Consider the following 14,116-nt stretch of genomic DNA (forward strand, 5'->3'; position numbering starts at 1 on the left):
TCCCGGGTTCGATTCCGGTCAAGGGCATGTACATTTGTCGTGGGCACATCCTCAGTGTGAGGTGTGCAGGAGGCAGCTGATCTATGTTTCTCTCTCATCGATGTTTCTAACTCTCTATACTTCTCCCTTCCTCTCTGTAAAAAATTAATAAAATATATTTATTAAAAAAAAACTGCAATCCACATGACCCCTTATTCTGTCCACTTTTCCTTTTATTTAATAATACTTGTTACCGTCTAACATATTACATAATTTAGTTATTGATTATGCTTATTGTTCACTGTCTCCATTTACTAGAATGCAAGCTCCACTAGGGCAGTGATTTTAAGTTGTTCACTGACACAGCCCAAGAGCCTACAACATTCCCCGCAGATTGTAGGTGTTCAGCAAAGGTTTGTTGAATGATTGACTGAGTGAATGCTTTGTAATTTAGATCTATTAGACTGTATTATATGTATACTAGAGGCCCGGTGCACAAAATTCATGCACTCAGGGGGGTCCCTCAGCCTGGCCTGCACCCTCTCGCAGTCCAGGAACCCTCGGGGGATGTCTGAGTGATGGCTTAGGCCCGCTCCCTGTGGGAGAGGCTCCCACCACTGCCACCACTGCACTTGCCAGCCGTGAGTCTGGCTCAGGGCTTCTGGCTGAGCGGCGGTCCCCCGTGGGAGCGCACTGGCCACCAGGGGGCAGCTCCTGCATTGAGCATCTGCCCCCTGGTGGTCAGTGTGCATCATAGCAATCAGTCATTCTGCTGTTTGGTCAATTTGCACATTAGCCTTTTATTATATAGGGTTAGCCTATAGCTATAGAGCAGGGGTCCTCAAACTTTTTAAACAGGGGGCCAGTTCACTGTCCCTCAGACCGTTGGAGGGCCAGACTATAGTTTAAAAAAAAAAAACTATGAACAAATTCCTATGTGCACTGCGGGCCTGGGACGCGTCGGCTGCTAAGCAGGACAGGCAGCAGCACCCGGCGGGCCAGATAAATGTCCTCAGTGGGCCGCATGTGGCCCACGGGCCGTAGTTTGAGGACACCTGCTATAGAGAGATTAGATTCTATATATGCTTTCTATAATGTATATATATATATATATATGGATTAGACTATATAATCCTATATTAGATCAGAACATAGATATGTGTGTGTGTGTATAATATATATATATACATATATATATGTATATATATATATATATATATATTAGACTACATAGTAATATATTACATAATACAGTTAATCCATCTGATATTATATAGCTAAACTTAACTCTAAAATACTAGTGGAAGGAGACAGTTGTTGGTATTCATTGTGAACCTCGTTTTCTTGGCCAGCGTAAGCTGGTATTCAAGTAACTGTTGAGTAACATAAAGTGAAACTTTAATCTCCCTTAAATTATTTATTTGATCCATTGATATATACATATGAGTCCAGGGGCACCCTGGGCTTTAATTTTGGCCTCCCAAGAGCTCAAGTACTTAAACAATATATGCTTTGAACAGTGATACACCACTACACATCTGTTAGAGAATTGAAAATTCAGAACACTGATAACTCCAAATGCTGGTGAAGATGGGGAACAACAAGAATTCTCATTCATTGATGGTGGGAATGCAAGATGATACAGCCACTTTGGAAAACAGTTTGCCTGATTCTAACATAGCTAAGCATACTCTTACTATATAATCCAGCAATTGTGCTCCTTGCTATTTACCCAAGTGAGTTTAAATTTTTATCTCCACAATAATTGTGAATGGATGTTTATAGAAGCTTATTCATATTTGTCAAAACCTAGAAGCAACCAAAATGCCTGTGGTAGGTGAATGGATAAATAAACTGTGGTATCTCTATACAATGGAACATTATTTAGAGCTATAAAATAAGTGAAAACTCATGAAAGAAATAGAGAAAACTTAAATGCATATTAATAAGAGAAAGAAGCTAATCTGAAAATACTACATACTATATGATTTCAGCTATAAGGCAGTCTGGAAAAGACAAACCTAAGGAAATAGTAAAAAGATGAATGGTTGTCAGAAGGCAGATAGGAGAAAAGGATAGATAGGTGGAGCACAGGGGAATTTTAGGGCAGCAAAGCTACTCTGTATGATAATGTAATGGTGAATACATGTGAAAATTCATAGGATGTACAACACCAAGAGTGAAGCCTGATATAAACTAAGATAATGATATATTAATTGAGGTTCATCATTTGTAACCATTGTACCACTCTGCTGGGAAATATTGATAGTTGGGGAGCCTGTGCATATGTGGGGACAGAAGATATATGGAAATTTTCTCTGTACTTTCTGCTCAATTTTGCTGTGAATATAAAACTTCCCTAAAAACTAATGTCTATTAATTTAAAATACATCTATACTAATAAAAGCCTTGGGGGTGATCAGGCCAGCAGGGGAGGGTAGTTGGGGGCAATCAGGCTGGCAGGGGAGCAGTTAGGGGGTGATCAGGCTGGCAGGCAGGCGAGTGGTTAGGAGCTAGCAGTCCTGGATTGTGAGAGGGATCGGGCCTAAACCGGCAGTCAGACATCCACCAAGGGGTCCCAGATTAGAGAGGGTGCAGACCCGGCTGAGGGACACCCCGCCCCTGCCAGGGCATGAATTTCGTGCACTGGGCCACTAGTATGGCTATATGTATATATTTTATGTACCAGGGAGACCAAATCAAAGGGAAGGAAATATTTGAAACTCTTGCTTTATTTTTAAAATAGGAAAATATAGTCCAAATTTATGTTGATGGAAGAGAAGGAAATGAACATTTGTTAAAAACCTATTTATACAATAACTCTCTGTACTACTTTTACAACTTTTCTATAAATCTAAAATTAGTTAAAAATAAAATGTTTTTTAAAAATCTATTATATGCTAGGTAATGCATGTACTAACCCTATGGTGTAAATATTATTCCCATTTTACAAAGACGTAAGTGGAGGCTTGGGATGGGTGAGTAACATGTCTGAGGGCTGCTAGAAAATCATTGGGCCAGAATGCCAGCTATCATGTCTGCTATTGGAGCTCTAGTATATTCCTTCCCCCGTGTCTTCAGAGCAGCACTGTAGACACAGTGCCGGTGTGGAATGCTAAGAAAGCTATACTGGAATTTCTAGTTTCTTTTTTTTTTTCATTCAAAGAGGTGATTAATAGAAATGGAAAGATCCTTGAAGTATTCCTAGACTTTTATCCTCTGTAGGTAGTTGGGGAGCCTGTGCATAATACTCTATTTATTTCACCTGTACAGCAAAAGCAGCTACTTTCATTTTCTTTACTTTTTATCTACTTGTAAACAATTATGTGTACAGTAGTTATATCCTCTTTATTAAAATGTGTCAGATTTGAAGAGCATGTTTTATGACAACCATTAACAGTGAGCATTCCTCTACTATTTCAAATAGCACCTTTAACCTATTCCAGGAATTGTTTTCTTCTGTTCCCCCTAAACTCATTTGTAGGTCTGTAAATCTTTCATTTATTCATTCAAATACCATTCTGTGAGCACCTACTGAATGCCAATCATGGTAGTTTTCAAATTTTTTGAAATAACCATCAAGCTATTCCTGTATCTGACAGTTTGAATCATGTCAAGACCCCTCTGAATTTTTAGATGATTGATAATAAAGTAGATATAAAAAAGGATTCAATTGTACAGGCTTTCTCAAGATTTTTGAATGTTAAATGGATTGGCAGTCATCTCAAGAAATCTTTATTTCAGTAGCAACTTCATAATAGAAGAGTCATTTGTCTTGGAAGGTGCAATAGGTTATGTTGAAAACACTCCAGTGATTGGAGAGAGTGTGCATCCGAGTGTGGAGGAAAGTTCCAGGGAGATTCTAAAGCCTGTTTCAGCACCTATACTAATAAAAGGGTAATATGCTAATTAGACCAGACGTCATTCTGGATGTCTTTCCTGACAAAGCTAGGGGCGTGGCCAGCCTGCAAACCACCCACAGCCCCTCGCCCAGGTTGGCCCCGCCCCCCAGCAGGGACCCCCACCCCAATGGGGGCATGGATGGTCTGAAAACCACCTGAGGCTCCTCACCCAGACTGGCCCCGCCCCCAGCAGGGACCCCCACCATGATTGGGGGCATGGCCGGCCTGCAAACCCTGCAGCCCCTGCAGCCCCTCACCCCAGCCAGCCCCACCTCCCAGCAAGGACCCCCCCACCCCGATCCAGGGCCCCCTTCAGGGCAGGCCAGCCAGCCCCCACTCATACACCAGGCCTCTATCCTATGTAATAAAAGGGTAATATGCAAACTGACCCTAATGGCAGAACAACCAGAACGACTGCTGGACCAGTCTCTATGAGACACACTGACCACCTCTTGATCTCTTTCCCCGGCCGGCAGTCTCCAATCGCCTGATGGCCACCCACAGCAGGGGCAGGGCCAGTGAGCGGGTGGGAACAGCCAACCTCTCGGTCCCTTCCCCTGGCCATCAGGCACCGATCACCTGACGGCAAACGGGAACCAGGGGTGGGCGGCAGTGGGGAGCGGGGCCGGCTGCGGGCAGCTGGGGAAGATGGTCCTGATCGCAGGCCAGGCCTAGGGACCATATCCACGCACAAATTTCATGTGCCGGGCCTCTAGTTTGGTATAAAAACCTACATTGGGTAAAGCGCTTTATATGATGTGGGTGTTCAATAAGACAGAGGCAGAATCATACAGATGAAAGGTACCATTGAGATCAAAGTAACTGATTATGATTGAGTTCTTCCCTCCTGAAAACACACTGAGAACATACATTAGCAAAGTGAGTTTTCACACATTTGTTACCATCAGAGTGACATCTGCTTCTTGGGCGTAAGTCAGGAGTTTCCAGGGTACTCCTGTAATTTAAGAAATGATGCCTTATTTCATCGTCCATTAATAAAAACGATTTCGCAGCAGTCTGACATCACTTTCTACAACTTTCTATGAGTTAAGTGACAAAAGCCATTTGACTTTTTAATCAGTATTATGAATTTCCATCTCTCTGAAATCCCAGCTGTTAAAAATCTCTATTTTATTTCACTAATCAGTGATACATAAAGGTAATGTTCTTCCCCAGAAGTCTTATTTTGTACCAAATAGAACTAACTTATTGTTCTAACTCAGCCATGAGACAGGATGAACTAATGAGGTATAGAGCTCTGTTGGCTTGTGTGAGTCATGGGCACTTTCAAGTAAAGGGAAAATCAAGAGCATCTCTGAAGACATGCTGGAGGGAAAGGGAAGAAGTTCATGTTAAAAGCCCTGAACCCAAAGACTGTATGTAAAATGTTACAAAATTCATTCAATTTAATATTCTGCTTATTATTTTTGTAACACAAAGGCAGCTAAATTTCATCTCATGGTTTCTAATGTCATGCCGACAAGAGTGCATACTCCTCAGAGATAAAATGCGCCAACCAGGAGTGTAGAGCCAGTTACCTCTGCCTGGCACAGAGGCACACATCATTGTCCTGCCCTGCAATCCTAGCGGCATCCGATTGCTATCTAAAAGACAATTACTTGTCAGAAAGGTTTTAAGCAGAAGGTGACTAAGGTAAATACACTTGATGCTGCTAATGTTCTTTAAAAATTTTGTTTGTTTGTTTACATATATTCTAGGCTTCAACCTCTAATTAAAAGGTGGTCTGAGCCCAGCTAGTGTTACTCAGTGGTTGAATGTCAACCTATGAACCAGAAGGTCACGGTTCAATTCCTGGTCAGGGCACATGCCCAGGTTGCGGGCTCAATCCCCAGTGTGGGGCGTATAGGAGGCAGCTGATCAATGATTCTCTCTGATCATTGGTGTTTCTCTCCCTCTCTGAAATCAATAAAAATATATTTTAAAAACAAATAAATAAAAGATGACCTGAGTATTTTATTTAATAACATTTCCTCTGGGCTTGACACTGTTCTGTTTTAATATTAACTTTACACCTTACAAACAACTCAATTTGATAAATACTGCTATCCTAATTCCCAATTTACAAATGAATAAATCAAGCCACTGAGAATTTAACTTATCTGCCCAAGGCCACACAGCTAAGAAATAACACAGGAGAATTTGGACCCAAGAAGTCTGGCTCCAGAGCACAGAACCATGTACTGACTTGTTAATCTATGCTGACTCTCTCAGACATACACGTTGTGTATTATAGATGCAACATATAGTTTATATCACTTACCATGTGCTCACTGGGTGTCAGGTGCTATGCTAAACTCTTCATGTCGTTTTCTTCCTGTCAGCCCTATGAGATAAGTACTACATTGAACTGATGAGGAAACAGGCTCAGGAAGGCACAGTCCTTTGTTCATTCTCACCCTACTAGTGAGTGGCAGGGATGAGACCTAGCCCAGGTCCGGCTGTGTCCACAGCCCATAATATAACCACTCCAATGGGGAGTTTGGCTACTAATCGCTAAGAACAGGGTCAATGAATACCTTGATGAAATATGAAGGGCTAGGTCTCATGTCCAAAATTTAGGCTAATTGTGCTTTTATGATGCTTTTTCTAAAAATCTTGACAGTGAAGTAATTCTAGAGTCCCTTTACTTGATCAATGCCCAGCCCCTCCTTTTATTGATGAGGACTTGAGACCCAGAGAAGTTCAGGAACTCTCTCAAAATCATGGATAGGAAAAGCCAGAACCACTCTCTGTTCAAGCTTTGTTCCAGAATTCCAATGCACTTTAGGGGCACGGCGCATCCTGACTCACACAGAAATTTGTATTAGGAGTGGATATAATTATATCTGTTTCTAAAATTCTTTTGTTATCTGTGTGGAGCTCAGCAAGTCTCCCTCGTTTGCTGAGATGATCTTTTGGGCTGTATTATGATAGCTTAGAGGTCACTTTATTGATGCTTGCTGAAACATTTAATGATTGCACAAAAATACTATGTTTACACGGTTTCCTGCTTTGTAATGTATCCTGCAGTCCTATTCATCTTTAAAGAGACTATTACATTAAACCAAACCAAAAAGATACGATCCTCAAACAAAGCCTATAAATCCTCCCTACTTTTAGTTGTGATTCAATAAGTCAAAAAAAGAGCTTTTATTTTGCCCTAGCTGGTTTGGCTCAGTGGAAAGAGCATCAGCCCATGGACTGAAGGGACTGGATTCGATTTTAGTCAAGGGCACTATCTTGGTTGCAGGCTTATCCCTAACCCTGGTCAGGGCATGTGTGGGAGGCAACCAGTCCATGTGTCTCTCTAACATTGATGTTTCTCTCTCTGTGTCTCTCCCCCTCCCTTCCACTCACTCTAAAAATCAATGGAAAAATAGGCGAGGGTGAGGATTAACAAAACAAAACAAAAAGAGCTTTTATTTGGAGACAATTACCCCTTTTTCCCCCATTCATTGTGTGACCCAAGTTCATTTCTGTGCCAATTTCCCACATACCTCTGAAGTCTCTATTTCCTCCATGTATACTTTGTGATTCTGAGGTTGTTGCCTTCCTGTTCTCAATCATCTCTGGGCCATCTGCCATGTTCTGCTGTACCTTGACCCAGTGTTCTAGCCTAGGTGGGGAGAGTGGATGCAGGAGAGTCCATGCTCAACATGGAGATTTCTGTAATCCTTCAGCAGTCAACAAAGATGGGAAACAAAACAAAGGCAAATCTACCAAGACTGTAACAAAGAAAGACAGAATTCTCCCAAGTCAACTACTTGATTTTCTTTCTTTAGGTTTAAGAACATGGAGGTTTGGTTTGTTATGACTGGGACAATGGAGTTCATATTTATAGCTTTGGAGAATCACAGCTTGAGCCTAGGTGGTATTTTACCGTTTGAATTTCCAGATGTCAGAATGACAGAGAGGTAATTTATTTATGGTTCAGATTGTAGCAGGAGGTGAGGCTGGGGGAAAAAGGGTAGATAGATAAGCAGGAGGAATTTCTCAAGGCAAAGGACTGACTTATTAAGACCTCCAAAAGTTTTGTGGAGAGATGGTGGTAGATGGAAAAGAAAAAAATGAAGTGGATGGCCCGGCTAGTGTGGCTCAGTGGTTGAGCATCGACCAATGAACCAGGAGGTCATGGTTCGATTCCCAGTCAGGGCACATGCTTGAGTTTCAGGCTCAATCCCCAGCATGGGGCATGAAGGAGGCAGCTGGTCAATGATTCTCTCTCATCATTGATGTTTCTATCTCTCCCTTTCCCTTGCTCTCTGAAATCAATTTAAAAAAATGAAGTGGTTGCTCAAGAAGAAGAAGGCAGGGCAGGGATAGAAGGCATCAGCCTCTCTCCTCGAGGCTAATGAAGATTCCATCAGCCTCTGTGTCTCGGAACTATTGGGGTTCTTGATGGTCCCCTTCACTGTCCCCAGCACCGGGCCAGTCTCAGTGAGGAGACATTTCTCCCCTGAGCCTCTTACAGTACGGCGAGGATGTGGAGAGTTTGAAGACAAGAGAGATTCTGTCCCTTTTGGTATTTTATAAGTGAACTTGTATTGGGGTGATTCTGTCTTCAGTATGTCTCTGACTGCCTAAAATGGGATGGGCGGGCCCCTCAATCAGATGGCATTTGTCAGAGTCACAAATTACCAGCACAGTGCCTCACCAGGGGGGTGCCTCATGTTCCCTCTGCAGAGGTGTCCCTGTTTAGGAAATGTGAACTGAAGTAACCTTGCAAGATGAAGTTCTCACATATAACAGATATTTGCTCTTTTGCTGCTTCTTTTTTAAAACTTCAGAGAATTTTCTTCCTCCTTCACACATTCTTACTTATTACTAAGAAATCGAGACTCTTAAAATGTCATTGTCAGCATTTTCAGGCTATGATTTTCCTGTCTGATTAACAAAGGCCTCTTCTTGTACTTTCCGCTTTTAGAAAGGTGCATGCACTTGATTTCTTCTTCTTGTTCCCATGAAGCTTCCAACCTTAACTTCCCACGACTGATTTTCTGAACTTGACCTTGGGATGGTCTAGATCAGTGGTCGGCAAACTCATTAGTCAACAGAGCCAAATATCAACAGTACAATGATTGAAATTTCTTTCGAGAGCCAAATTTTTTAAACTTAAACTTCTTCTAACACCACTTCTTCAAAATAGACTCGCCTGGGCCATGGTATTTTGTGGAAGAGCCACACTCAAGGGGCCAAAGAGCCACATGTGGCTCACGAGCCGCAGTTTGCCGACCACGGGTCTAGATGAAATTGAATGCGTCTAGATAAGCTGGTGGTAAGGGCCCTTTTGTTGTGTATGGAGAGCATACACAAGCAAAAAGGATCATTTTTTCTCCACCTCTAATTTCTTATTTTAAACGCATCTCTTCTTCACCTTTCAGAACTGGCACATAGTATTCACCGGATGGTCTTCTTGCTTTAGTTTGGAGCTAACGCACTGGCCAAGAAGAGTCAAGTGGAAATTTTGACTAAAACTAAAGTCTGGAATACTTTAGGGTAATAACAGCTCCCTTTCTTGAGTATGTGGACGAAAGGGGCCACATGCTGACTTGACAAAGCTCAGGGGAGGCCTGCAGGGCAGTCTTGCAAACTCAGAGACCTCAAGTAACCACAAAGGATGGTCTGAAATTAAACTTTAACTAAACGCAGTTATGGTGGGCAGTTACGTCCTAGGCTGGTATCTTCACTGACAAGGTCAACCTTTGCCTTAACTGAGCCTATCTGTCTTTTTGCATCTATGATAACATACCCTTGAAATGTCTGGGTAACTTGTAACTTCCCCTTTTCTGGAGCCCCTGGGGCACAACCAAATGTGGTGGGTGCCAGGACAGATACCACAAATTCCTTCATTATCATGTTAATTGTTCCTGCACCCACCTAAGTATGTGTCCCTCATTTTACTTTTTATCCAATCTCAGGGGTTTCCTCCACGCCGCCGCCGCCGCCTCCCCCCCTTCACCGCCCCCCCCCCCAGTTGCTTTATCCCACCTCCTTAATCTACAGATGTAACCCGCCATTCTCTGGAGCATTATCTCAATTCCTTGAGGTTCTGCTTCCCGGTATATGTCAACAGTTTGGCTCAAATAAACTCACAAAAATTCTTTACAGGTTTCAATGGTTTTTTTACGTTAACAAGCACTTAGTGGGTCAAAGTCAATGAGATGAACGTTTTACGTATTTTATCTCCTTTAATCCTACAGCACCATGAGGTAGGTAGCCCATTTTTCAGATAAAAAAAACAAGGCTCACAGATTGTCTTTTGCTCACAGTGGTCACACAGGTGATATGTGAAGGAACAGGATTTAAATGCATAACTGTTTTATTCCAAAGCATTTCACTGCAGAACATGCGATTCTGCCTCACGTATAATGCAGTTAGGTAACATGTTAGGACTATCAAAAGGAATTTCAGAAGTAAAATGCATTTTTTCCTCACACAGCAATACCCTATTTTAGAGGAGAGAATGAATTGGCAAGATTTCACAATTTGCTAAGACTATCAGATTAAAGAACTAAATAATATAGTGTTGAAAGCTCTGTCTCTTGGTATTATATGAGTATTCTAGAGAAACTTCAAAAGCCATGGGTGCTAATGGCTTTTCTGTTTCAGTAAATGCTTACTCTTTCTACCCTGTTTGACTGAGCCTGTATAGAAAATGCCAGAGCTGAAGTGACATCACTGGCACCACATAGGCACCCTTTTTTCTTTGCCAAGTCCCCTAGCTTCTGATAACACTTGTGTGAGTGTGTCTGTTGAGTGTGAGTGTGTCTGTTGAGTGTGAGTGTGTCTGTTGAGTGTGAGTGTGCTGCTGAGGTGGGTGGAGAAATGACAAGTTGGGTTCATTAGCATCTACCAGGTACTGGGCACTGTTTTTTTCATGTTCTCTCACTTAAATGCCACATCGGCCCTATGGGCTGAGTGACGTTATAGTTGAGGAAACTGAGGCTTGGAGAAGTCAGGTAGCCTCTAAGTGGAAAAACTGGAACTCAAACCTAGGATTATCTGTTGTTGATTAAATTAGTATGAGATATCGTTCATAAAATAAGATTTTAGGTTAGTATTTACACACTGTTTTCAGAATGCGAGATTCATAATATCAGGCAAGATTTTATTTATTTGTTATGAGGAGGCCATACTTAATTGATTTTTAAAAATTCATTACAGTACGCCCCCCCTTATCCGCAGTTTCACTTTTCTCAGATTCCATTATCTGCAGTCAACCACAGTCTGAAAATATTAAATGGAGAATTCCAGAAACAAGTAATTCATCCGTTTTAAAATACATACCCTCCTGAGTAGCATGATGGAATCTTGAGTCATCACACTCCATCCAGCCTGGGACGCAAATCATCCCTTTGTATCCACACTGTACTCACTCCTTACCTATTAGTCACTTAGTAGCCCTCTCCATTATCAGATGACTGTTGTGATATCACAGTGCTTGGGTTCAAGTAACCCTTCTACTACTTAATAATGGGCCCAAAGTGCAAGATGCTAGCAATTATTCAAATTTTCAAGTGATGCTAGCAATTTGGATGTGCCAAAGAGAAGTCATAAAGTGCTTCCTTTGAGTGAAAAGATGAGTACAATACAATAAGGGATTTGAGAGAGAGAGAGAGAGAGAGAGAGAGAGAGAGAGAGAGACCACGTTCACATGACTTTTATTACACTGTATTGTTATAATCTTTCTATTTTATTTTTTTAAGAATAGTTTATTGATTTTTTAGAGAGAAAGGAAAGGAGAGGAAGTGAGAGAAACATCAGTGTGAGAGTGCAACATCGATCGGCCGCCTCCTGCACATCCCCTAGAGGGGTTCAAGCCTGCAACCCGGGCATGTGCCCTGACGGGGAATCCAACCAGCCACCTCCCGCTGCATGGATGACACTCAACCAAGTGAACCACACCAGCCAGGGCCTATTTTATTTTTAGTAAGTGTTGTTAATTTCTTACTGTGCCTAATTTATAAATTAATGTTTGTCATAGGTATATATGCAGAGGAAAAACAGTATATGTAGGGTTTGGTACCATCTATGATTTCAGGCATCCGCTGGGGGTCTTGGAACATGTCCCCTCATATAAGGGAGGACCACTGTACCTTGTTTTCAAACATAATGCTTTGCTTTTAAAGCTCTAGGGACCCTTGTTTAAGCTTTAATTCAACAGTTTACTTGAAACATGAGCATAATACTTGGAGCTTGGCACTGACTTACAAATTTAAACACTAACAAATGTGTTATTATAAACCTGGCTGTTTGTTTAGGGGAGCTGTGGACATTTATAAACCACTTGCTCATAAAAAGAAACACCGCTTTATGTGACAACACTGAAATATGTGCCGTAGAGAGTTCCACTCTTGCCGCCTATTTCCAATAAACGAAGGCCTCTGCTCATTCATGTTTCTCTTGATAGTTGTAAAAAAACCATTCCCCTCCAAGCCTCGAGCGCAAAGGGACAAAATAATTGGCAGTTTTGAGAACAAAAGAACAGTTTGAAACCATGTGTCTGAGAGTGGACTTGCAATATCAAAGAGTTCCTACTGGACAAATTTGAGATGGGACAAAGGCACTGGAAGGAGAGAGAACATGTGTATTTATGCTACCACGTCATTCCAAAATTTGTCATTAGACCTCTGAAGGAAACAAAAACTGATTTTTCTGTCCCCATTTTACATTATCTGTGCTCTCTCATAAAAGGAAGCAATTTTGCCGTTTCGAGGGTTATTTCTTTTGAATGCTCCACAACTATATTGTACACAAATTTCACAGTAAATGTGGCAAGAGAAGGAGGCTCAGGCCTGAAGGCATGAGGACAGAGTTCTAATCCTAATTCCCTATGAAAGGTCAAATGTAAGCTATTGTTGTGGCCCTCAGGTGTCACAGACCTGACCATCATACACACCTACTTCCCTGGCATCTTCTAGCTTCCTTCTCCGTCAAGGGGAGTAAGCCTCTACAGCAAGCATGTTAAATTCAAGGCCTGCAGGCAGCATGCAGCCCACAAAGAATATTTTTGCAAGCCAGCCAATATAATGGTATGTAAGAAACGTTTTAATAAAAATTTCATAACTTAATTTTTACAATATCCTGTTATACATAATTATTAATAATGAACTACAACGTTCGCCAATGATTGATTACTATAATCGTGTTGCATTCATTTCCCTTACGTGCCTTATGCGCAGACGCACCATTTCTCTCCACTAATACCAGCAGCGGATATTTTAGCAGCCGATTGCCACGTCATTAGTCTTGTGCTGACTTGTTTGGTGTGCGCAATAGGAAATATTTCACTTTCGGAGAGAAATAGGTTTATTTGCATTGTGCTTATTAATTTGTGCAGTTATTCAGTGTCTGGTAAGTTAATGTTCAAGAAAAAATATTAATTTTTATTAAAATGTTCTATTATTTTATGTTTACGATTACTCATTTATTTCAGCCCTTTGTATTCAGCATGTCTCTATCGAAACAAACCTATGTTTCTATGAAAATTGAAGCTTTTGTTGTTTTGCAGCCCACATAAACTTAAACCTTGTTTATTTGGCCCGGGTTAGCCTTTGAGTTTGACATCCTTGCTCTAGGGATCTAGTTCCATGTTTTAAGCCTGTGGATTTTTACATCAGAAGTCCTGCCTTAACTCAGGGAATGATTCGGAAAAGTAGAGTTGTTAACTAATGGTCTTTTTCATGAGAGTGTCTATAGTGATCTTGGAACTTGCTCAATGGATATCTATACTATTACTCCTGTCCCATTAATTCCACAGAGTCTAAAAGATCCAACTAAAGGTTACATCTTGGAAGAACATTAAGAAATCAGTTCTTGATCCATTAAAATGCATTCTATTTTGGATGCTGCATTGGGGCCACTGGACTCTAGACAACCCATTCCTCCCGGTATCAAAAGCATCAGAGTTCTCGATGGGAGAGGAATAGAAGCACGCGTCGGCCAAATCATAGCTTGTTTTGAGGCGGGTGTTGGCATAGATGATATGTGTGAGCATCTGTATGCCACATTGATCTGCTATTACCATTATAGAGGAGATCTCAACCTAATGGTAAAGAGTCCGTTTGGCCAATATCTCATAGCGGACAGCTATGAATTCTCTACAATGCCACCGGACTTACACACACAGTCTCTCCTTCACATAATGCGAGCCATTGGTTGCTCGGTAGCCTTGGTCCAAATCATCAGGGATCTTCCGGTGCCCAACCCTGTTGGCAAACAAGCTGCCTCTTTTG

This window comes from Plecotus auritus (assembly GCF_963455305.1).
Source record: "Plecotus auritus genome assembly, chromosome: 1".
Lineage (NCBI taxonomy): Eukaryota > Metazoa > Chordata > Mammalia > Chiroptera > Vespertilionidae > Plecotus > Plecotus auritus.